The sequence below is a fragment of the Mus caroli genome, unplaced genomic scaffold (assembly GCF_978045245.1).
Source record: "Mus caroli unplaced genomic scaffold, Mus_caroli_1 scaffold_2, whole genome shotgun sequence".
In the NCBI taxonomy this organism is placed as follows: Eukaryota; Metazoa; Chordata; class Mammalia; order Rodentia; family Muridae; genus Mus; species Mus caroli.
This window is the reverse complement of record NW_028227257.1, coordinates 141,148,459-141,174,948: the sequence shown is the minus strand read 5'-3', so window position 1 is coordinate 141,174,948 and position 26,490 is coordinate 141,148,459. Positions and strand designations below refer to the sequence as shown.

The window sequence follows — 26,490 nt, the reverse complement described above, 5'->3', positions numbered from 1 at the left end:
AAATTTTAAAATGTATAAACCACAAAAAAAGAAAAAAAAAAGAAGAAGAAAAGAACATTTTGTGATAAGATAGCCTCAGACAATTGATAGCCACAAAATATCAGTACGGAGAATAGACGCAGCAAAGGACTCACAAAATCAATCAGTGTTATCCTAAATGGACAAAGAATGTTGAAACCTTTCTATTAAAATCAAGATTAAGATAGGACTATCAGTGTCTTTACAAAGTCCACACAAATAAGAACTAGACAAAGAAGGAAATAAAGGTTACCCTGTTTACCAAATATATAAAACTGTTTATGAAAAGTCATAAAACTCTATCAAAAAGCTCCTAGAACTAATTAACACATTCAACCAAGTGGCAGAACACAACATTAGCATGCAAAATTCAGTAGCCTTTTTTACACATTGAAGACAAACATACTAAAAAGGAAAGAAAGAAAATCACTATTCACAATTTGCTTCTAAATAAAAACAATCAAAACTGCCTCAGAGAAAACACACCAAGGGGTTGAAAAAAAATCTCTAAAAAGAAATTTACAATTATAAAGAATGAAATAACAGATGTTACTAAAAAACAGAAATGACTTCCACGTTCATGAATTGAACTTTCCAAATTAACATAAAAGTGAACATATTTCCAAAAGCAATTTACTAATTCAATGAAGTCTTGGTATTATTTTTCACAGAGATAGAAAAGGCAACACTAAAATTAATACGGAAACACAAAAGAATCTAGGTAACAAAAATAATTTTAACCAAAGAGAATAACACAATCAGCATTGTCTTGCTTAATTTGAGGCAGTTAAAGTCAAAAATCAGCAAGATAATTGTAAAAAAAAAAGAGACATATATAGCAGTTGAATATAATAGAAAACTGTGGTTATTAGTTTTAATTGTTAACTTTGTAAATCGTACAATTATGTCAGAATGTATTTTCAATCAGAGGTTGTCCAGATCAGGTTGGCCTATGGCCGTATCTGTGAAAACTCATCTTGTTAAATGACATGGGAAGATACATCCTGAAAGCTAGGAGCCTGGACTGTATAAAAGTAGAGAAAGCAAAGAAAGAACTCAACATGTATCAGTTTACTTCTCTGTTTCCTATCTGTTGATATAATGTGACTAAGCACTCCAAGTTTCTGTCTGCATTTCTATTCAATTTTGAGGTCGATCCTGGAATTGTTAACAAGAACAACAAGAACAACAAGAACAAAAACCAACCAAACAAAAAAAACCAAATAAACAAAACAAAACATATTCAACAGTTGCTTTTTTGTCAGTCTTTTATTACAGTAGTGGGAATAAAACTATACCATAAACGTTCTAGGTAATAGGACTGTGGGATATCTGCTAAGGACAGCTGCTAAAAGGGAGTGGAATGAGTTTAAGAGAAAAAAATGTGTTGCAGTAAAAAAAGCTCCCTTTCTTCAATTTTTGAATGGCACTGTATATCTTCTTCCATTATATGTCAAACATACAGGATCTGCTTTTTGTTTTGATTTTAGAGGAGATTATTATTAAGAGATTGCATGGATCTCCAAAGAGACTTTGAACTTTTAAACAAGTGTGAGACTATGAAAGACTATAGTGACTTTTAAAGTTGGACTGAATTCAGTATTGGTTATTATATGACTACAAGCCTATGGTAGTTTAACATGGAGGTTTGAAAGAAAATGGCTCCAGAGGCCCATATGTTTGAATGCTTAGTTACCAGGTAGTGGGACTATTTGAAAGGAGTTAAAGGATTAGGATTCATGGCCTTATTGGACTGGGATATCACTGGGACTGGGTGTTGAGGTTTCAAAAGCACATGTCACGCTCAGAGTGAGTCTCTCTTCCTATGAACCAGGATGCAGTTCTCAGTTAATGCATCACTATCAGCCTATATACCACTCTGAGTCCTGCCATGATGGCAATGGACTAAACCTCTGAAACTGCAGCAAGCCTCCAACTAATTGATGTCTTTTATAAGAGGTGATTTGGTTATGGCATTTCTTCATAGCCATAGAACAATGATGAAGACAGAGGTTGGTACTGGGGACTGAAGTACTTCTCTAATAGTCCTGATGTAACTTGTTTTTGTTTATTTGTTTTGTTTGATTGATTTTGCATTTGTCTGAGATTTGGTAGTTTAGATATTTTATTTATTTATTTTTTTAAAATATTTTTTATTACATATTTTCCTCAATTACATTTCCAATGCTATCCCCAAAGTCCCCCATACCCCCCCACTCCCCTACCCACTATCAGCCTATATCCCACTTTTTGGCCCTGGCGTTCCTCTGTACTGGGGCATATAAAGTTTGCAAGTCCAATGGGCCTCTCTTTCCAGTGATGGCCAACTAGGCCATCTTTTGATACATATGCAGCTAGAGTCAAGAGCTCTGGGATACTGGTTAGTTCATAATGTTGCACCTACAGGGTTGCAGATCTCTTTAGCTCTTTGGGTACTTTCTCTAGCTCCTCCATTGGGGGCCCTGTGATCCATCCAATAGCTGACTGTGAGCATCCACTTCTGTGTTTGCTAGGCCCCGGCCTAGTCTCACAAGAGACAGCTATATCAGGGTCCTTTCAGCAAACGCTTGCTAGTGTATGCAATGGTGTCATTGTTTGGAGGCTAATTATGGGATGGATCCCTGGATATGGCAGTCTCTAGATGGTCCATCCTTTTGTCTCAGCTCCAAACTTTGTCTCTGTAACTCCTTCCATGGGTGATTGTTTCCAATTCTAAGAAGGGCCAAAGTGTCCACACTTTGGTCTTCATTCTTCTTCAGTTTCGTGTGTTTTGCAAATTGTATCTTATATCTCAGGTATACTAAGTTTCTGGGCTAATATCCACTTATCAGTGAGTACATATCATTTGAGTTCTTTTGTGATTGTGTTACCTCACTCAGGATGATGCCCTCCAGGACCCACCATTTGCCTAGGAATTTCATAAATTCATTCCTTTTAATAGCTGAGTAGTACTCCATTTGGGGGATTAATGGGTATCCTTGTAGGAATTTCAAAGACAACACTAAGGATGACTTGAACTGTGGGGTCCCAGATCAAGAAATTTCAGAGGAAAAGAATATTAGTAAGTGGCCTAGAGACCATTCCTGTGATATTTTTGGAATGAATTTTGCTGCTTTTTACCCTTATCCTAAAATCTACCTGTCAGTCTGCATGGCACAAAGCTTACTGTCCTGACAAGAATGGACTAAGCTTTTGAAATATAAGTCAGCCCTAATTAAATGGTTTTCTTTATAAGAATTCCCATGGTCATGGCGTCTCTTCACAACAATAAAACCCTCACTATGACAGAAGTTATGTAGTGATTTCAACAGGAATAACCACCATAGACTCATGTGTTTGAATGTTTGGCACATAGGGAGTGGAACTATTGGAAGGTTTGGCTTTGTTGGAGTATGCATAGCAAGCCCTGTTGGAGGTAGTATGTCACTAAGGTCATAGTCTGTTAGGTCTTAGAAGCTGAAACCCAGTCTCAGTGACACACAATATTTACCCTTCTGCCTGTGGAGTAAGACATAGAACTCACAGATCCTTTTCTAGCACCATGTCTGTCCAATGCCACCAGGCTTCCCTCCATTGAAAACAATGCATTAAACTGAATTGTAAGCCATCTCTAGTTAAATGTTTTCCTTTATAAGAGTTGCCACAGTCATGGTCTCTTCACAGCAATAGAAATACTAACTAAGAAAGAAGCTGGTACAAGGAGTGCAATGGTGCTGTGATAATCCTGACCATACTTTTGTATGGAGGAATGTGAACTTTGAGGTTTTGGGTTAGAAATGGAGTTCAATAGTTTAAGCAGCACTTAAAGGGTCATCCAAGTAGGGATTCGAAGACAGTGGTGTTTAGGATGATTTGAACTATGGGTACCCAACTCAAGAGCTTTCAGAGAAGAATATTAATATGTGGACTGGAGACTGTTCCTGTGTGGTTTTTGGGAAAGAATGTGGCTGCTTTCTGCACTTGTCTAAAAATGTGCCAGAGGCTAAATTGGAGTTCAGATTTAGACATGTTGGCAAAGGAAATTTCAAAATAGCCTGGTAATGAATCTTTCATTTGTGTAATAGTATTCATTTGCATGGAGATCTATAATGAAAAGGAAGTATCTGAGCAAGAGAAAGTATAAAATGCAAAGTTTGAGGAGAAAACTGGCACCAGGAAGTAGACTAGAGCTAAATCCTGTGTTCATGGACATAAACAGGTTAAAGAAAATTCTGATGCTAAATGGAATAAAGGGAGTGATGATTTCAGCATAAGACCACACCCAGCTAAGCTTTCAACTTGTGAAAAAGAATTAAAGAAAAGCTCAGAGACAGGTATGGTGGTGTACAACTTTAATCTCAGCACTCTGGAGGCAGACAGATCTCTGAGTTTAAGGTCATCCTGGTCTGCAGGGTCCAGAACTGGTAAGCATAGACAGTGAAGGAATCCCATGAAAACAGAAAGTTAATGAGGATGTAATTCAACAAAGGGCCATGTTCTAGCCTCAACAAGCAGCAGAACTTGACACCTTTAACCATGTGGTTTTAGATTTAAAGTCAAGGATAGAAGAATGAGGTTACAGAAAATTCCTCCTTAAGTAATGAAAACCACTTAGGCTAGGCATGTGTCAGGGGTGTCCCTGCAGGGAGGCCTAGAAAGGTCATTGTACTGACTGTATTGTATGATTTTTCACTCATCATTTTTATATATTCTATACATAAAAAGGAACAAGCTAGGTAAGGAAAAATATAAAACATTAAGTTTGAGGAGAAAATGAACACTAGGACATGTATTACTTGAACCAAATCCAGTGCTCAAGAAAATAGTTTTAAGAAAAGCCTGATGGTAAATGGAATAAAGGGAGTGGAGACCTTGGGACCAGACCCCACCCAGTTTAGCTTCTAAATTGCGAAAAATAGCTAAAGAAAGGTTAAGTAGTGAGAGGTTAACCATCAACAAGAAATAGCTTATGCAAATGTAATTGAAAGAGAGGGCTAGGTTTGAGCCTCAACAAGCTGCAGATTCGGCAGTTTAGGCCACTGTGATGGTTTTGGCTTTAGAGTCATGGATCAGAGAGAGGTTGTAGAATCTCCCTTCAAAGCTAAAGAAAGTTTCTAGGACCATGTGTGTGTCAGGGATGTCCTCGCATGGAGGCTCAGAGAAATGATTGCATAAATCTGTGAATGTTGAAGGTGCCAGAGTCATGGGATGCCTGCCAAGGAAAACTGGACACGGGGTATACAGCCAGATCAAGAAAGAAAAGTGTGTGTAGTCATCAAAGCTAGAAAGAGCTGGTTATAGGAACAGCACACTGGGAAAGAATTTTTGACTTTGGATATGAAGATGTAAAATGTCCCTGCTGGGTTTCGGTCTTGCTTTTGTCCAGCATTTTCTCACTATGCTCCCTGTCCTTCCCTTTGGAATTATAATGTATATTCAGTGGAGTTGCATGTTGGAAGTATGTTATCAGCTTCTTTATTTTGATTTTACGGGGATTTGCAGATAAGATATTACTATGAGTCTCAGAGACTTTAAAGTTTGGAGTTTTAAAAGTTTTGAGGCTTTGGTAGACTATGGGGATTTTGAAGTTGGACTAAATGCATTTTGCCTTTTATAAGGCTATAAGCTATGGGGAATGGAATATTGTGGCATGGTAGGAATGCTCCACATAAATTCATATATTTGAATGCTCAGTTGTCGGGTAGCCCTATTTGAAAAATAATTAGAAGGATTAGGAGGAATGACCTTATTAGAGGAAGTATAACACTGGTAATCAGCTCTGAGGTTTCAGAAGATCACGCCAAGCCCAGAGTCTTTCTCTGTTTAAGGATGAGGATATAGTTCTCAGGTACTGCTTCAGTATCTGCCTACTTGCCATCCTGTTCCCTGCCTTGTTGATAGTGGGCTAAACCTCTGAAATTGTAAGCAGGTGCTTAACGAAATGCTTTCTTTCATGACAGCTGACTTTGTTATGGTATTTTTGTCATATCAATAGAACAGTGACTGATACAGTTGTATTTTAAGTGCTGAGAAACAATAACTACCCACAAAGGTTACTATTTTAAGTAACTATCCTAATACCTGAAGAGTAAGAATGGCATGAAATTAAAATAAAGCAGAAGAAGTTACCACTATTAAAGTAATAATAAATAAAATATTTGAAAGAATCGTTTTAATGAAATAGAAAGATAAATCCGATAGACTCAGGAAGAGAACAATCAAGCCCTCTGGAGCGAGAAGAGTAGTTAAGAAGCAGGAATGATAGTTCACTAAGCACTGTAAATATCGGCAAAATCATAAGACTAACATGTACCTTTCAATGAGAGTTTGGACTTATCCCCTTCCTCATTACAAGGGACAGACTAGCAGATTAGATTAGATGACAGAATTTGTTAGAGGAAATGTACCTTTGTATCAAAGACAATTTTAGCATACTACATTCCTGTGTGAAGTCATCTGCCTCAGTGGTTTATGTTCTTGGATGAACGACACAAACACAGAGTCTTTATATTTTAATATGCTTTATGCAGCACAATAGCCGGGTAGCTGCCTAGGCTCCATGTTGTTAGAATCTACCTCCTGTCAGTAATTCAGAGTTACTACTTACTGGTTTATATGTTCCATCTTGGCTACTCCTGACCCAATTGATCAGCCCTGTGGGCTGTGCTATCCTGGCCCCTTTACATGGCAACTCTGCCTCTCTCTTCTGCACTCTTCTCAGGCATGGACAATCTCCTCCTTCCTCGACAGGTCTCTAGCCTAGGACATCCAAAAATCCTACCACTGTCTGTCCTCCCCAATTATTGGCTGTTGGCATCTTTATTTACCAATCAGGACCAACTTGGGGGAGGTTCCCAGAAGCTTTGTGCAGATCCTTTTTTGTAAACAGGTTTTTGGGGGAACATAATTAGCATTAGTAATACTAGCAGCAACAGCTCCCCCTTTCTGTCCAATTAAAAAGGATTTTTTCCTCTCAGATATACATGGAAAATAATTATAACAATTATGAAAGGTATGATATACATGTACAAAATCCAGTCCATCATATTTGACAGTTAAGATAAAGAGATTCTATCATCTATCCTAACTTAAAGAGTTTATAATTCTGCACCTCAATTATGTTTGATTTCAACTTGCATTACTATCTGAAAACCACCCTTTCAATCTAGATCATCTTCTTTAATTCTTAGCAACTTAAGTTTGATTATGGGATTATAACTCATCTTCATTCCCATCAGAGATCTGAGAAGGAAATAAATATTACCTGAATACATAGAAAGCACAAACACATAGCTTCCAAATTTTACACAATTTGTAGAGACAGGTGAATTCTTGGGCAGTCCTCATTATTACTTACAACATTGGAGCATCTGTCTTCAGCCGTCTGGCCCAGAAACATCTGACAGACCTTAAATGAAGCAGGAATTAAGAAGGACTAGTTTACTCTGTATTGGCAGAGGTTAGCAATTGTTTATCCTGTATCTGTTTGTTCTCTTTTGGACAGTACTTTGTCTGTAGATGAAATTTGGGTACTTCTTACCAAGTGGCTAGCTTGCAACAATTGAAGTGACTCCAGTTGGAGGTAGTGATGCTCAATATCTTCTTTCAAGTGGGATAGGAATACTGTCAAGAGCTGACACATCTCCTAGTCAAAAGATCTATTCATAGTGAAATGATTTTAAATGCCATATTCTTTGGATTTCACATGCTTTTAAAGACCAACTCTCTATATGCAGTGTAACTGAGTTGTTGAACATTGATTACCCTTAGGTTTTTACTATTTGAATAATTTTGAAAATAATTTATTGTAATTAAATCAGAAGCTAATATAACTATTAAGTTACTGCCTGAACCTTAACTTGTAATACTTAATCATCCTAAACAGTTTGTAACAGCAGGAATTAGAAGGACTGGGTCTAAGTCTTCTATTTTTAAAAGAGTTTTAACCCCCCTTTAGCCCCCTTTTAACTCCCTTAAGCAGTTCTGGAAGCAAGTCTCTGGAAACAGCATCAGATTCAGGTAGGGAGGTTATCTCAACATTGGTGAGGTTGAATCTTGTCAGAGCTGTATCTTGGTGCTCCGTTCTGTAATATATGAACCTTTAAACCAAATTTTCAGTTCTATAAAGATATTTGCATGAATTTGCAAGGTGCACAGATCAGATAAGGATGAACTACTACTTCTTGTTTGGGAAGATGAAAAAGAACTGTCCTTTTATGAGTTGATTTGATCAACAACCAATTGTAATAAATCTTCATTCATACCATGTAAAGGATATCATGATGAATTTTAAAGATTCCATAAGCAAGACTTACTGGTTAATTTTATCTGAAGGTCTGGCTAGAGATTTTTATGTCTAATCCAGTTTCAGGGCTGTTCCCATGTGTAGGAATCAGTGATTCATGTTACCTGTCCTGTTTGGTGGTCTTAAAGTTTCTTTCCGGTCTGTAACCAAGATTTTCTGGGGTTGTTCTCCTACCATATCTGATCTATATTACTTTGGAATGGGTCCAAGGCCATTTTTTCCTCTCCTGTGAACAAAAATACAGAGCCTCTTTCTGAAAATAGCATGTCTTTGGTCTGGCAACCCGAAATAGATAGGTTCAGTTTAGCAACCTCTCTTTCCTTAGGACCTGTTCTACTCTGACCTCTCTCCCAGAGAATTAGTAATAACACCAATACCTCCAAACTTATAACTACCTTCATTTTGATGATTAAAGAAAACTCAAAGCAATGAAAATAATTTAAAGCAATTATTATTATCTGTTGAAATAGGGTTTCTCTCTATCTCTGTAGCTTTGTTTCTTATATTTGATATCAAAGGTCTGGATTTCTTTATTTTTCCATATACATTTAAAAGCATGTAAAGCAATTATCACTATTTCTCCCATTTTCCCTTAAAATCAATGCAATTTTCCTTCATTCCTCCCTTCTCCCATGCGGATATATAATTACAACCTCTTTCTTTTTTTATAACTTTGATCACAATCCTTATCTATGTATTTAAACTTCAATTAAATTCACTTCTATTTTCTGTATGAGTTTGTTTTAAGGCAGACTTATGGATGAATGGCATGCTAAACTATCCCAGAGTTCCCAAGCATTCAAAGACTTAAGTTGCTTGTGAAGCATTGACTTCTTAGATTTCTATCAAATTTTCCATTCCCATCTTATTCAAACCTGCTCTCTGCAGCCTGCCTTCTCCCAGCAGTAGCTGTTAGCATCCATGGCTTAAGCTCTCAGCTAAGAAACCAGTTCTTCTTGCCTCCTAATTTTAAAGGAAAGGTATGTGTTTTCCTTGGGAAATCGCCATTTAATTTTAAAAAGTGAGTTCTTGCCCTATATTAGATGTCATTTGTTGAAATAATTATTCATTAATAAATCCTAGAATGGGCCTGTTATCTGCCTCAGTGGTTTATGTTCCTGAAATGAAAGACATGCACGTAGCTTTTATATTTTAATATCCGCTATGCAGTACAATAGCTAAGCAGCTGCCTAGCCTCCATGTTGTTAGAATCTCCATCTTGCCAATAATTCAGGTACTACTTACTAATTATATGTTCCATCTTGGCCACTCCTGATCCAATTGAGTAGCCCTGTGGGCTGTGCTCTCCCTTCACATTGCAACTTTGCCTCTCTCTCCTGCACTCATCTCAGGAATGGCCAATCTTCTCCTTCCTGTCTGTGTACCAAGCCCAGAAAATCCTAAAGTCCTGCCACTGTCTGTGCTCCTCAGCTATAGCCATCTTTATTTACCAATCAGAACCAACTGGGGGCAGGTTCCCAGAAGCTATGTGCAGACACTCTCATGTAAAAACGTTTTAGGAGACATAATTAGCATTTGTAATACAAACAGCTACACAATGGCCTTTCATGAAAATATAACTAGAAGCAGCCAGGAGTCACTCTTCTCATATTTGGTAATATGTATTTCAAACAAAATTAGTGAGAAGGGATAACAAGGACCACTTCTTATTAATCAAGGAAATCGCATGGAAAAATGTGTGGTGACTTGATAGCATCCCTAACCTTATAGCATTCTGTCTTTGCCTGCCACAAAATGAACAACTCTATTCCATATCTGAGTAATAATTTACACAGGTCCACTGTCATGACTAAAGAAACTTAATATGGAGCCAAGCATCCCTTAAGAGCCACTGACCTTTTGCTCTGAAATGCCTAGGACATCCTAGTGGCCTGCAGGTGGGATGAGAATAGGATAATGGCTATTACAAATAAGGCTGCTATGAAGATAGAGGAACATTCGTCTTTATTACATGTTGGAGCATCTTTTCGGTATAAGCCCAGGAGTGGTATATCTGGGTCCTCAGGTAGTACTATGTCCAATTTTCTGAGGAACCGCCAAACTGATTTCCAGAGTGGTTGTACCAGCTTGCAATCCCACCAGCAATGGAGGAGTGTTCCTCTTTCTCCATATCCTAGCTAGCATCTGCTGTCACCAGAGTTTTTGATCTTAGCCTTTCTGACTGGTGTGAGGTGGAATCTCAGGATTGTTTTGATTTATATTTCCCTGATGACTAAGGATGTTGAATATTTCTTTAGGTGTTTCTCAGTCATTTGGTATTCCTCAGTTGAGAATGCTTTGTTTAGTTCTGTACCTCATTTTTAATAGGGTTATTGGTTCTTTGGAATCTAACTTCTTGAGTTCTTTGTATATATTGGATATGTCCCTCAACAGAAGAATGGATACAGAAAATGTGGTACATTTACACAATGGAGTACTACTCAGCTATTAAAAACAATGAATTCATGAAATTCTTAGGCAAATGGATGGAACTAGAAAATATCATCTTGAGTGAAGTAACCCAATAACAAAAAAACATACATGGTATGCACTCACTGATAAGTGGATATTAGCCCAGAAGCTCAGAATATCCAAGATACAATTCACAGACCACACAAAGCTCAAGAAGAAGGAAAACCAAAGTGTGGATACTTTGGTTCTCGTTAGATGGGGGGAACAAAATACCTGTGGGAGGAGTAACAGAGACAATGTGTAGAGCAGAGACTGAAGGAAAGGCTATCCAAAGACTGCCCCACCTGGGGAATCCATTCCATGTACAGGCACCAAACCCAGGTACTATTGTGGATGCCAACAACTGCTTGCTGACAGAAACCTGATATAGCTGTCTCCTGAGAGGCTCTACCAGTGCCTGACAAACACAGAGGTGGATGCTCTCAGCCAACCATTGTACTGAGCACACGGTTCCCAATGGAGGAGCTAGAGAAAGAACCCAAGGAGCTGAAGGTGTTTGCCACCCCATGGATAGAACAACAGTATGAACCAACCAGTACCCCTAGAGCTCCTAAGGACTAAACCACCAACCAAAGAGTACACATGGAGGGACTCATGGCTCCAACTGTATATGAAGCTGAGGAATCAATATGGGCTCATCAATAGGAAGAGAAGCCCTTGGTCCTATGAAGGCTTTTTTCCCCAGTGTAGGAGAATACCAGGGCCAGGAAGTAGGAATGGGTGGTTTGGTGAGCAGGGGAAGGGGGAAGGGGATAGGAATTTTCAGAGGGGAAATCAGAAAGGGAATAACAGTTGAAATGTAAATAAAATATCTAATAAAAATAAAGAATAGGATAATGGACTGTGAGATATTAGCAGCTGAGTTTGCTTCTGCAAAACCTACTTACCACCACAGGAAGTGGTGAAATGATCTCTTTATTACTAAATAGCAGAAAACTAAGAAACAACTGAGGGAAGTAAAACAAATTTCCTCCCCAGATGTGGATTCAGTGGATAGTTGTGATAGCCACCTTTGTGATATGTGCTTTAAAATACCACATTAACCCCCTTCCATGTGGCATTGTATTTCACTTTAGGTATTTCATCCTTATTCTAGCAATAAGAATAAATTCATTATATCTAAATTTGAAGTGAGCCTAAGTTTTTGATTCCTGCCAGTGGATATGAATACCACAATAAACTATATTCTTCAAGATGTGATATGCCATAAGAATCACCTAATGTCAGAAAACCAAAACCACTGGGCATAAACTTAATTCTAGCAAAAAATAAAAATAGGCAATTCTTATACTGTACCCTCAGAAATATACAGATACTCTTTTTAAAAAGTGAGAAAAATTGAAGTTAATTACATCATAAATCAAATGGACTTGCAAGGTATTTTCTAAACATTCTTTCAGAATGCACATTCTTTTTAGCATTATAAGGAACTGTCTCTAAAATATTTCTATCTGAGACAGAGAAAATTATATAAGAAAAAAGAGAAAATGGAAAGTGGAATTTTTTTTGTTCTAAGACATATATGCTTAAGCAAGAATCTTGCTTTGTTGCTGCTTAGAAAAAACTCTCCTTCATAAACCATTTGTAAATTTATTTTATATCAATTTCTTCTATACAACCAATTTCTAGGTTCTATTACTGTCATTATGTATTGTAGGATATACTGAGTTCACTATAATGAATACTCTGGCATCCAACAGCCTTATGCCAATCTGGAGTAATCTTTATATACAAATCAAACTAATATCTTTCCTAAAATGACACAGATCCGAACTAGAAACAAATGTTACTTCAAGACTGGGTACAACATCTGCCCATCTATTTGACTCTCTGAAGTTAATTTCATATCACAACTAATGTATAATGAAAGAGAAGAAATGGATAAAGAATGAAAAATTCTGGTTAATTGAAATGTAACAAAGCCCTTCAACTTGTTTGGTGCTAGATAAGAGAATCAAAATTTGCTGAGGAATAGAAAAAAATGATAAAAGAGTTAATAAAAGAACCAACTATGTCAACCATTCCTTACATTCAGCAAGTATACTTTTTAGACATTGGAGAATTTCACACAACATGATCCCTGAAACTTCTGTACATAAAGTACAAACAAGCCAAGTCATTGAAACTTGTAGTACAGAATATTTTGTCATGAGCCTTATCTCAGCAATGTCAAAACTCAAACTAAAAACTAAAACTCCTGTGAGTTATATCAACAGGTTGGCTCAGCAGGGAGAGAGGTACTTGTCTCTTCCTTGTGTACGCTCATTTCAGATTTTTGTGTTTTTATGAGTTTTGCTCCTGTGTGTGTGTGTGTGTGTATTTCTGTATTTTTTCTTTGTTTTTAGTCTTTTTAAAAAAATGTTTTTACTTATTTTCTCAAGGGAGAATGAGAGCTTCAGTTGGAAGAACTGGGAATTGGGGAGTACCTGAGGGGTGATAAAGGCGGGAAAAGTGTGATCAGAATATATTGTATGAAAAAATTTATTTTCAACTTTAAAAGAATTGGGCTATTTTAAAGAAATAATCCCATGAGTACCCAAGAATATAGTAGAAAATGAAAGAAAAGCTATTCATAACAGGCAAGCATCATAATATCTTCATAGATTTTCATTTTTCTGCCCTCTCTCTTATGAAGTATTTTCTAACTTAGCAGATGGCAAGAGAGCTGTGAAATGCCTACTTCTGGATATGACATTGCTTCTCTGTTGCATGTCTCAACTCATAGCAATAAGAGTTACATGAGCAAGACCTGTATAAGATCAGGTCAGTCAAAATTCCAATATGGATGGGGCTGGGTGTTCCTGCTAAGACTTAACCTTTATTAGGGGACCTACAGAAATTGATGGCTGCTGAACTAAGTTAATTTCCTTTGCAGACATGGTTATTAGTAGGTTGTTTCTGCTTCAGTAGATAGCCACAAACACATTGTGTCCATGTGAACAGCACTAACGGAACTGAGCAGTTTATAATAACAAAAATGAGAACATAGAGGAAGTAGGGCGGTAAAACCAGAGGGCATTAGAAGGTAGCAATAGTGAATATGATCAAAGTGTAGTTATATTACAATATATCAGTTTGGGATTAGACAAAGAAGATGTAAAAATTCATAGGTAAAAGTGATTTTTTGGTGTCAAATTGATTGCTGACAGGTTTAAAATACCAACTTGCCAAAGCATACAAATATATCCAGTATATATGTCACTATCTATGTATCTATCATCTATCTATAACCACCTATATATACATGCATATATATATACATATATATCATACATATATATACCTAATATATATCACTACCACTATATATCAGTTGATTTTATGCATATATAAGTATATATGTAAAAAATATATACATATATAATATATATCATATATGATATTATATGCTGTGTATGATATGATAGGCTTTTACATCCTGATCATTGTTCATCCTGAGGACAACTCAGGGCAGAATCTCAAAATAGGTACCTTCAGGCAGGAACTAAAGGAGAGAGCATGATTAAGTGCAATTACTGCTTAATTCTCCTGAATTTCTCAACTCAGTTTCATGTATCTTGAAGAAACCTCCACCTGGGGATGCTAGTACCCATAATGGGCTGGGTCCTCCCATATTCATCACCAACCAAGAATCTTATTCACAGACTTACCTACAGGATAATTGGACAGGGACATTTTTTTTTAAGTAAAATTTCCTCTTCTCAAATGACTCCAGATTATGTCAAGTTGACAAAACACAGGAACAAACTGATCTCTGGGAATTAAAGTTTTTTTTTTTTTATTTGCTTTTGTTTCCTCCATTTTTTTAATTAGGTATTTTCTTCATTTACATTTCCAATGCTATCCCAAAAGTCCCCCATACCCTCCCTCAACTCCCCTACCTACCCACTCCCACTTTTTGGCTCTGGAGTTCCCCTGTACTGAGGCATATAAAGTTTGCAAGACCGAAGGGCCTCTCTTTCCAATGATGGACAACTAGGCCATCATCTGATACATATGTAGCTTGAAACACAAGCTCTAGGGGGTGTGGGGTGGGGAGGAGGGTACTGGTTAGTTCATATTGTTGTTCCACCTATAGGGTTGCAGACCCCTTTAGCTATTTGGGAACTTTCTCTAGCTCCTCCATTGGGGTCACTATAATCCAACCAATAGCTGACTGTGAGCATCCACTTATGTGTTTGCTAGGTCCCAGCATAGCCTCACAAGAGACAGCTATATCTGGGTCCTTTCATCAAAATCTTGCTTGTGTATGCAATGGTGTCAGCATTTGGAGGCTGATTATGGGATGGATCCCCAGGTATGGAAGTCTCTAGATGGTCCATCCTTTCATCTCAGCTCCAATCTTTGTCTCTGTAACTCCTTCCATGGGTGTTTTGTACCCAATTCTAAGAAGGAGCAAAGTGTCCACAGTTTGGACTTTGTTCTTCTTGGGTTTCAAATGTTTTGCAGATTGTATCTTGTATCTTGGTTATTCTAAGTTGCTGAGCTATTATCCACTCATCAGTGAGTACATATCATGTGAGTTCTTTTGTGGTTGGGTTACTCCACTCAGGATGATGGCCTCCACGTCCATCCATTTGCCTAGGAATTTCATAAATTCATTCTTTTGAATAGCTGAGTAGTACTCCATTGTGTAAATGTACCACATTATCTGTATCCATTCCTCTGTCGAGGGGCATCTGGGTTCTTTCCAGCTTCTGGCTATTATAAATAAGGCTGCTATGAACATAGTGGAGCATGTGTCCTTCTTACCAGGTGGAACATCTTCCAGATATATGCCCAGGAGAGGCATTGCTGGATCTTCTGGTAGTACTATGTCCAATTTTCTGAGGAACCGCCAGACTGAACATTCCACCAACAATGGAGGAGTGTTCCTCTTTCTCCACATCCTCTCCAGCATCTGCTGTCATCTGAATTTTTGATCTTAGCCATTCTGACTGGTGTGAGGTGGAATCTCTGGGTTGCTTTGATTTGCATTACCCTGATGATTAAGGATGCTGAACATTTTTTCAGGTGCTTCTCAGTCATTCAGTATTCCTCAGGTGAGAATTCTTTGTTTAGCTCTGAGCCCCATTTTTTAATGGGGTTATTTGATTTTCTGGAGTCCACCTTCTTGAGTTCTTTATATATATTGGATATTAGTCCCCTATCTGATTTAGGATAGGTAAAGATCCTTTCCCAATCTGTTGGTGGCCTTTTTGTCTTATTGACAGTGTCTTTTGCCATACAGAAGCTTTGCAATTTTATGAGGTCCCATTTGTCTATTCTCAATCTTACAGTACAAGCCATTGCTGTTCTATTCAGGAATTTTCTCCCTGTGCCCATATCGTCGAGGCTTTTCCCCACTTTCTCCTCCATATGTTTCACTGTCTCTGGCTTTATGAGGAGTTCTTTGATCCACTTAGATTTGACCTTAGTACAAGGAGATAGGAATGGATCAGTTCACATTCTTCTACATGATAACTGCCAGTTGTGCCAGCACCATTTGTTGAAAATGCTGTCTTTTTTTCCACTGGATGGTTTTAGCTCCCGTGTCGAAGATCAAGTGACCATAGGTTTGTGGGTTCATTTCTGGGTCTTCAATTCTATTCCATTGGTCTACTTGTCAGTCGCTATACCAGTACCATGCGGTTTTTATCACAATTGCTCTGTAGTACAGCTTTAGGTCAGGCATGGTGATTCCACCAGAGGTTCTTTTATCCTTGAGAAGAATTTTTGCTATCCTAGGTTTATTGTTATTCCACATGAATTTGCAGATTGCCCTTTCTAATTCGTTGAAGAATTGAGTTGGAATTTTGATGGGGATTGCATTGAATCTGTAAATTGCTTTTGGTAAGATAGCCATTTTTACTACATTGATCCTGCAAATCCATGAGCATGGGGGAATCTTTCTATTTTCTGAGATCTTCTTTAATTTCTTTCTTCAGAGACTGGAAGTTCTCATCATATAGATCTTTCACCTCCTTAGTTAGAATCACGCCAAGGCATTGTATATTATTTGTGACTATTGTGAAGAGTGTTCTTTCCCTAAATTCTTTCACAGCCTGTTTATCCTTTGTCTAGAGAAAGGCCACTACTGGCTTGGTTGAGTTAATTTTATATCCAGATACTTCACTGAGGCTGTTTATCAGGTTTAGGAGATCTCTGATGGAATTTTTAGGCTCACTTATATATACTATCATATCATCTGCAAAAAGGGATATTTTGATTTCTTCCTTTCAAATTTGTATCCCCTTGATCTCCTTTTGTTGTCGAATTGCTCTGGATAGGACTTCAAATACTATGTTGAATAGGTATGGAAAAAGTGGGTAGTCTTCTCTAGTCCCTGATTTTAGTGGGATTGCTTCCAGCTTCTCACCATTTACTTTGATGTTGGCAACTAGTTTGCTGTAGATTGCTTTTATCTTGTTTAGGTATGGGCCGTGAATTCCTGATCTTTCCAAGACTTTATCATGAATGGGTGTTCGATTTTGTCAAATGCTTTCTTAGCATCTAAGGAGATGATCATGTGGTTTTTGTCTTTGAGTTTGTTTATATAGTGGATTACGTTGATGGATTTCCATATATTAAACCATCCCTGCATCCCTGGGATGAAACCTACTTGGTCAGGATGGATGATTGTTTTGATGTGTTCTTGGATTCAGTTAGTGAGAATTTTATTGAGGATGTTTGCATCGATATTCATAAGGGAAATTGATCTGAAGTTCTCTATCTTTGTTGGGTCTTTCTGTGGTTTAGGGATCAGAGTAATTGTAGTTTCATTGAGTGAATTGGGTAGAATACCTTCTGCTTCTATTTTGTGGAATAGATTGTGAAGAACTGGAATTAGATCTTTGAAGGTCTGATAGAACTCTGCACTAAACCCATCTGGTCCTGGGTTTGTTTTTTTTTTTTTTTTGGTTGGGAGACTACTAATGACGGCTTCTATTTCTTTAGGGGATATAGGATTGTTTAGGTCATTAACCTGATCCTGGTTTAACTATGGTATTAACCTGGTATCTGTCTAGAAATTTGTCCATTTCATCCAGGTTTTCCAGTTTTATTGAGTATAGCCTTTTGTAGAAGGATCTGATGGTGTATTGGATTTCTTCAGGATCTGTTGTTATGTATCCCTTTTCATTTCTGATTTTGTTAATTAGGATGCTGTCCCTGTGGCCTCTAGTGAGTCTGGCTAAGTGTTTATCTATCTTGTTGATTTTCTCCAAGTACCAGCTACTCATTTGGTTGATTCTTTGAATAGTTCTTCTTGTTTCCACTTGGTTGATTTCACCCCTGAGTTTGATTATTTCCTGCCGTCTACTCCTCTTGGGTGAATTTGCTTCCTTTTGTTTTAGAGCTTTTAGGTGTGTTGTCAAGCTGCTAGTTTGTGTTCTCTCTAGTTTCTTTTTGGAGGCACTCAGAGGTATGAGAGTTCCTCTTAGAAATGCTTTCATTGTGTACCATAAATTTGGGTATTTTGTGGCTTCATTTTCATTAAACTCTAAAACGTCCTTAATTTCTTTCTTTAGTCCTTCCTTGACCAAGGTATCATTGAGAAGAGTTTTGTTCAGTTTCCACATGAATGTTGGTTTTGTATTATTTATGTTGTTATTGAAGATCAGCCTTAGTCTATGGTGATCTGATAGGATGCATGGGACAATTTCAATATTTTTGTATCTGTTGAAGCCTGTTTTGTGACCAATGATATGGTCAATTTTTGAGAAGCTACCAGGAGGTGCTGAGAAGAAGTTATATCCTTTTGTTTTAGGATAAAATGTTCTGGAGATATCTGTTAAATCCACTTGTTTCATAAATTCTGTTAGTTTCGCTGTGTCCCTGTTTAGTTTCTGCTTCCACGATTTGTCCGTTGACAAATGTGGTGTGTTGAAGTCTCCCACTATTATTGTGTGAGGTGCAATGTGTGCTTTGAGCTTTACTAAAGTGTCTTTAATGAATGTGCCTGCCCTTGCATTTGGAGCATAGATATTCAGAATTGAGAGTTTCTCTTGGAAAATTTTACCTTTGATGAGTATGAAATGTCCCTCCTTGTCTTTTTTGATAACTTTGAGTTGGAATTTGATTTTATTAGATATTAGAATGGCTACTCCAGCTTGTTTCTTCAGACCATTTGCTTAGAAAATTGTTTTGCAGCCTTTCACTCTGAGGTAGTGTCTCTCTTTTTCCCTGAGATGGGTTTCCTGTAAGCAGCAAAATGTTGCTGTTTTTATATTTTATAGCCAGTCTATTAGTCTATGTCTTTTTATTGGGTAATTGAGTCCATTGATATTAAGAGCTATTAAGGAAAAGTAATTGTTGCTTTCTATTATTTTTGTCCTTAGAGTTGTCATTCTGTTCTTGTGGCTGTCTTCTTTTAGGTTTGTTGAAGGATTACTTTTTTGCTTTTTCCAGGGCATGGTTTCCATCCTTGTATTGTTTTTTATTTTTATTTTTTTCCGTTATTTTCTTTAAAGGTCTGGATTCGTGGAAAGATAATGTTTGAATTTTGTTTTGTTGTAGAATACTTTGGTTTCTCCATGTATGGTAATTGAAAGTTTGGCTGGGTAAAGTAGCCTGGGCTGGCATTTGTGTTCTCTTAATGTCTGTAAAACATCTGTCCAGGACTTCTGGCTTTCATAGTTTCTGGTGAAAAGTCTGGTGTAATTTTGATAGGCCTGCCTTTATATGTTACTTGACCCTTTTCCCTTACTGATTTTAATATTCTATTTTTACTTATTGCATTTTTTGTTCTGATTATTATGTGTCCGTAGGAATTTCTTTTCTGGTCCAGTCTATTTGGAGTTCTGTAGGCTTCTTGTATGTTCATGGCATCTCTTTCTTTAGGTTTCGGAAGTTTTCTTCTATAATTTTGTTTCAGATATTTACTGGCCTTTTAAGTTGAAATTCTTCATTCTCAGCTACTCCTATTATCTGTAGGTTTGGTCTTCTCATTGTGTCCTGGATTTCCTGGATGTTTTGAGTTAGGACCTTTTTGCATTTTGCATTTTCTTTGCTTGTTTTGCCGAAGTTCTCTGCGAAATCTTCTGCACCTGAGATTCTCTCTTCCATCTCTTGTATTCTGATGCTTACATCTATGGTTCCAGATTTCTTTCCTAGGCTTTCTATCTCCAGTGTTGCCTCACTTTGGGTTTTCTTTATTGTGTCTACTTCCCTTTTTAGGTCTAGTATTGTTTTGTTCATTTCCATCACCTGTTTGGATGTGTTTTCCTGTTTTTCTTTAAGGACTTCTACCTCTTTGGTTGTGTTTTCCTGTTTTTCTTTAAGGACTTGTAACTCTTTAGCAGTGTTCTCCTGTATTTCTTTAAGTGAGTTATTAAAGTCCTTCTTGATGTCCTCTACCATCATCATGAGATATGCTTTTAAATCCTGGTCTATCTTTTTGGGTGTGTTGGGGTGCCCAGTCCTGGGTGAGGTTGGAGTGCTGGGTTCTGATGATGATGGTTTCTATTAGTAAGATTCTTACGTTTGCCTTTTGCCATCTGGTAATCTCTGGAGTTAGTTATTATAGTTGTCTTTGGTTAGAGATTGTTCCTCTTGTGATTCTGTTAGCCTAAATCAGCAGACCTGGGAGACTAGCTCTCTCCTCTTCATTTCAGTGGCTAGAGCACTCTCTGCAAGCAAGCTCTCCTCTTACAGGGAAGGTACACAGATACTTGGTATTTGGACCTGCCTCCTGGTGGAAGATGAAAGCCTGAAACAGGACCTGTCCCAGACGCTGTGTCACTTTGGCCTTTCATAGAAGCTGTTAGCTTCTGTAATCCACACTCTCACCTGTGCAGACCAGTCTCAGAGGGATACAGGAACCAAGATGGCTCCCCAAGGTGTTCTGAAAAAGCCCACATGGGCAGGGCACACACCTTTCCTCTGGCAGGGAAGGTGCCCAGATGTCTTGAGCCCAAAATGGGGTCTGTCTCAGAAGCTATCCTCTATGGACCTTAGGGGTGTCTGAAGACTCTGTGCCCAGGTGACCTGGTGGTGGTGCTGACTGGAAGGAACTTGTGACCCTGGTCAGGCTGGGCTTTCTGCTTCCTTAATGCTGTCTCAGAGGGTCCTGTATGATTGGATTGGAACAGAAGTTGTGTTCCACTCACCAGTGGCCCTAAGATTGTGTGGAGAGTCCTCTAGGGGACCTTGGGGGTGTCTGCTGACTCAGCATTCAAGGTTATCTGGTGCTGGTGCTGACCAGAAGGGATTTGGACCCTGGTCAGCCTGTGTTTTCTGCTTCCCTAGTGCTGTCTCAGGTCCTGTGTGATTGGATTGGAACAGAAGTTGTGTTCCACTCACTGGTAGCCCTAAGATTGTGTGGAGAGTCCTCTAGGGGACCTTGGGGATGTCTGCCAACTCTGTGCCCAAGGTGACCTGGTGCTGGTGCCCTAAAGTTTTATTTTATTCTTTTTAGATTTTCTAAACTTTAATTTTTTTTAAATCTAAAATAAGAGTGATAAAATTACTTGTCCCATGGATGTGTTACTGGGTAAGTGGAATACAGCAGCAAAATTGTAAGTGCTCATGCTGAATACTTAATGGAAAGGTGGGTATGGGATTTTGAATATGCTTGGCTCAGGGAGTGGCCCTATTAAAATGTATCGCCCTTTTGGAGTAAGTGAGGTCTGGTTGTAGGCATTGTGTTACTGTGGGGGTGGGGGTAGGCTTTGAGATCCTCTTCCTAGCTTCCTGGAAGAGAGCATCTTCCTAGTTGCCACAGAATCAAGATAAAGAACTGGGTGTAGCTGCCAGCAAGTCTAAGACGCCAGGAAATCAAGAGGTTCCCAGGACGAACGGGGATGAGATTATGTCCAAGAAAGGGGAGGCAGAACCTGTAGAGATCAGATCCAGAGGCTAGGCAAGGCCCCCACTTGGGGTATGGGGCTACTTACTCATCTCCAAATTCTTCACTCCAAAGGGCTCCTGTCTATAGGAAATACAGGAACAAACTATGAGACAGAGACTGAAGGTAAGACCATCTAGAGACTGCCCCACCTGGGGATCCATCCCATATACAGACACAAAACCCAGACACTATTGCTGATGCCAAGAAGCATCAGACAAGAGACTGATATAGCTGTCTCCAGATAGCCTCTGGCAGAGACTGACAAATACAGATGAAGATGCTCACAGCCAACCATTGTACTGAGCATGGGGACCACAGTGGAGGAGCTAGGGAAAGGACTGAAGATTCTGAAGGGGTTTGCAACCCCTTAGGAAGAACTACAATATCAACAAACCAGAACCCTCAGAGCTCCCAGGGACTAAACCACGAACCAAAGAGTACACATGGAGGGACCTTTGTTTCCAGCCACATATGTAGCAGTGGATGGCATTGTCTGGCATCAATAGGAGGAGAAGCCCTTAGTCCTGTGAAAGCTCAATTCCTCAGTGTAGGAGGATGCAAGGGCAATCAGGTGGGAGTGGGTGGGTAAGAGGGGGTACATCCTCATAGAAGCAGGGGAACGGGGGTTGGCAGAGGGATATTCTGGAGGGGAAACTGGGAAAGGGGATAACATTTGAAATGTAGGTACATAAAATATCCAATAAAGAGAAAAGAAAAAAAAAAGATTCAGAACTCAGAGCTCAGAACTCCCTAGCATTTTGTCTGCCAGCATGCTGCCATGCTTCCTGCTATGATGATAATGGACTAAACCTCTGAGACTGTAAGCCAGTCCCAATTAAATGTTTGCCTTTTTAAGAGTTGTCTTGGTAATGGTGTCTCTTCATAGCAATGGAACCTTAATTAAGATTGAGTAATATCATTTCTCTTCAGTTTGTGTTGTATGTTTCATCATTAACATTATTGTTTAACAACACAAAGCAAAACAGAGACTTGTTTACTCAGATTCTAATTTCCAATTCAAGAAGATATTCTTGTGTGTGTGTGTGTGTGTGTGTTCTCTCCAACATTTATGCATTGAAAAAATTTATTGTTAAGACCAAAACTTAGACAAAAGGATATAAAACCTCTGGACAGTGGAAATCATTTTTATAAGTAAAAGGAACAGCTATAAGTGAAGAGCTCTAGCAGGCCTGAGCATGGCAAACATGGTGCTAGCAGGCTTTGACCTTTCCTAGTCCTTCTTTGTAAATCAGAGATTACATCCCTAAAGCTAGCTATCAAGGTCTGTTTTTTTTTTTTTTTTAATTTGGACATTTTCCTATGCTAGATTCATTCCTAAGACTGATTATCTAGTTCCAACTATTAAAGTACTAATGTCTAGAAATCAAAATCCCCCTTTGGCTATTATAATTAATATACCTAATCAAACCATACTATTATATCATAGCCCATTCTAATATAGACCTCCTCCTTTTTCCTCTTAAAAATCACTCCTGCAAGATCTGTAGTTTTCCACCTGAATAAAAAAAAAATCATCCTGTTTGCTTTTCTTTAATGCTTAGTAAAGGATCTCTATGTGAAAATAGGTGTTTGGATGCAGTTTGCGAATAATTGTGTTTTGGGAGGGAGCACCTGACCGATTACAGGTTCCTTTACATAATATATTTTGCTTTAATTTCCTGTACCTCAGAATTATGAAGGCCAAGTATTACCTCTTTATAAAATGTTTAACAGCTCTCTGGATGAATCTTGTCATTGGGATCTGGGGTTTTGTTTTGTTTTGTGGCTACGAAGATACTCATCCTAGGAGTCAAAAGAGGTTAATATAAACAGGAATCTGGGAGTGAGACTGAGAATGAAAAAGTAAGATTGACACAGAACACCTGAATGGGAGAAAAGGTATCCAGAAAGGGAAATATTTCCAAGGAAGTATGCCATTATCTTCAAGTTTATACAGAGTTACATATCCTCTTAGATTGTTATTAAAATGTTTCCTGAGAAGGCCAAGCTATATTGACATGTGAAAAAACACTTTCCACACTCTCCAGTTATTTATTAGGAAATCCAGAAAATATAATTTGTGTGAGACTAAAGGAAAAGCAATATGCCTTGCAAGTTAATGGGAAACCAAAACCAGAAAAATACACCTTTCATGTTAAGGGTTTTGTTAACACAGCTAAGATAACTTCCTATTTGTTATATGTTAAGTCCTTGTAAGTTAAATTCCTATTGGTAATTAAGAATAAGTTTGTTTCTTAGATCTCATGTAAACTGCTTGCAACCCCATTGACATGACTTGTATCATTCACCTTGTTTCTTCCCTTTCATTGTATCTTTCTGGAGATGTATAAAAATTCCAGTTGACAAAACACAGGAGCCTATCTTGTTAGATTTTATTAGTTTATCATAATTGAAAAATAAACATTTATTTATTTATTTTCAGATTTCTGAACTTTAATTTCTTCCTTAAAATGAGAGTGATAAAAGTGTTGTCCCCTAGAAGTGCTCTCTTTCCCCTGTGAACACCTTCCTTGATCTCTCCAATCAAAGGGACTTCAATAGGCAGGCAGGGGCTCCTATCACAAATCCCCATTTAGGGTGATGCAGTAAGCTGGCCAGGTACATATGTACTCCAAATAGCAGCTTTCTTTAACTACAATAGAGGATTTGGTTTTTCCTCCTTGAGATTCTCAGGTTAGCATTAGCTCTTCAGGGTTTTTTTGTTTTTGTTTTTGTTTTTTCTCAGACAGTGGTTTCTCCATCCAATATATTTCTGAATGAAAGCTTCTCTTAACAAAAAGAAAAGGTCATCACAGAAGCAGTTTATTTACCCAAGTGAAGTCTGTACATACTGGGAAGGAGAACATTCTCTGCCATTAGATGCATGGTTTCATAGAATGAAGATAAACTCAGAGGCAGCAAAATGTGTCAACGTTGGATTAAGAAACAAAAACAAAGCTCTTCCCCATGAAGCAATTTGACCAAGAGACAGACTAATTTGAGTTCTCATGTTCTCTTCCAGTGTTTGTGGTTATATCCTGTCTGTCATACCCCCTCTGTGTGTGTGTGTGTGTGTGTGTGTGTGTGTTTGTGTTTGTCTGTGCGTCTTTTGTCTGTGTCTGACTCTAACAACGGGCTTTCTTCTTTATTTAGTAAATCACAAAGAGATTGGGGCTATTTACAGAAATCTTTTACAGATTTTTACTGTTTAAAAGTAACTTTATTGTTCCTCCAGATGACCTAAAAATTACTCAGTACTGTAAACCTATACTATCAAACTATATCCACAGGTTACTTCCAAGATTTGTGACAGGTATTTGTTGTATAAAGTTTGTTCCAAACTGTTGACTGCTTTTCAGCAAATAATTACCACAATGCACACAAATATTATTTTGGGTCAGAGACATGGAATAGTACTTAATTTATGATTAAAATTAGGTTGCCATAAAGCTTGGGTTGTAAAAGTTAAATATATGGGAAATCCAAGACAGAGTAAAGTTGGTTACTTTCTTTTCTTCACAGCAGATTAAACTTAAAATGGGCTGAGAACACAGTAGAATGGCATGTAAGTGCATGGTCTTAAATGATCTTAAGGATTATTATTAACTATTCTGTGAAGTCTATTAAAAGAAGAGTCTTTTATGAGTTGAGAAATATTTTCATAAAAGTGTATCATTACATTTGGATTAGATTGACATTTTGAGATTTTCTTCCATGTCTTTAGTTTCTCTCTCAATACTTTAAGACCTTCTCAGGGAAGGCCATAAATTACAGAGATACAGTAGCAATTTTTATGATACATCCTATTTTATGTTCATCATAGTAGAACCTATTATTTTCTGAATGTTCTATTTTTAACGACACAGAGCTATAATTTGTATCAGAAAATATTGCAGCCCAAAATATGAAAATCAGTATGTTTCAGGAAATTAAAAAAGCTTTGACTGTATTAAAAGAATAATTTCTGCAGGCAGATAATTTTAAAAAAGACTTTTATATTAAGGGTTTTCATAGTAATAGTTAAATTCATTGAACCTTCTCAACTTGCTTAATTGTAGTTTCTTACCTTTTAATTGCTATCAAATATAATATTAAAGCAAATAATCTACTGGAAGAAAAAAAGATTCTCCAATACATGGTCACAAATGAAAGTATTAAAAAGAAGAAACTGGCTGAGTCAAAGAAATGTATGAAGAAGTTTGTAAAAAGGGGATAAGTCTGATTTAGGCAAGGGCATGAAAAGTATAAGAATTGAGTCAGGACCAAAAAGGCAGAGCTTCTTCAGAAGGGAGAACGAGGTATCAGATTGAGGCTAGAGAAGGAAGCATAGCTGAATCCACCAGAGACTAAAACTTAGGCTTGAAAACATTTAAGAATGAGGTTAGTATCTACTCTATTGATTGTCTATAGCACTTAATGTAAGGGTGGGTCCTTGTGAAATTTCCACCGTCCACAAAGACATATTGATTAGTGTTTCACTATTCATGTCTTCCTTAAGCAAATGTTATTCTTGAGATTTCATGGATGTAGCTCCCTGCCTTGTCTAGAAGAGACTATCTAGCACATGGTGTCCTGTTCCTCTTGCTTTTACCTTCTTTTTGTCCCACTTTCCACAAAGTTCTTGAGCCTTGGGTATAGGAACCACATTGTAGAAGCATCATTTTTCATTGGGTAACCTACATCACATTTTCTCTGTGTTTTGACTAGAAGAAGATGTGTGCAATATCCTCCACTGATGTAAAAAGAAACACTTTGGCAGAGGGTGAGTACTACACTTATCTGTTAACATAAGGATAAATATGTATAAGATAGATACACTCTCTTGGGAAAATGGCAGTACTAAGGTCTCCTCTGCGGTCTATGACCTCTATAGCCAGGTATAGTTGGT

At 37.8% G+C, this 26,490-nt stretch overlaps 1 long non-coding RNA gene across 1 annotated transcript in view; it reads left to right on the top strand.

The window, feature by feature from the left end:
* Positions 1–26,490, top strand: part of LOC110310105 (uncharacterized) — a 77,212-nt gene that overhangs the window by 31,718 nt on the left and 19,004 nt on the right. The window contains exon 2 of the long non-coding RNA XR_002379800.3: positions 26,310–26,364. This is a non-coding gene — a long non-coding RNA (uncharacterized LOC110310105). The remainder of the gene's footprint in view (positions 1–26,309; positions 26,365–26,490) is intronic.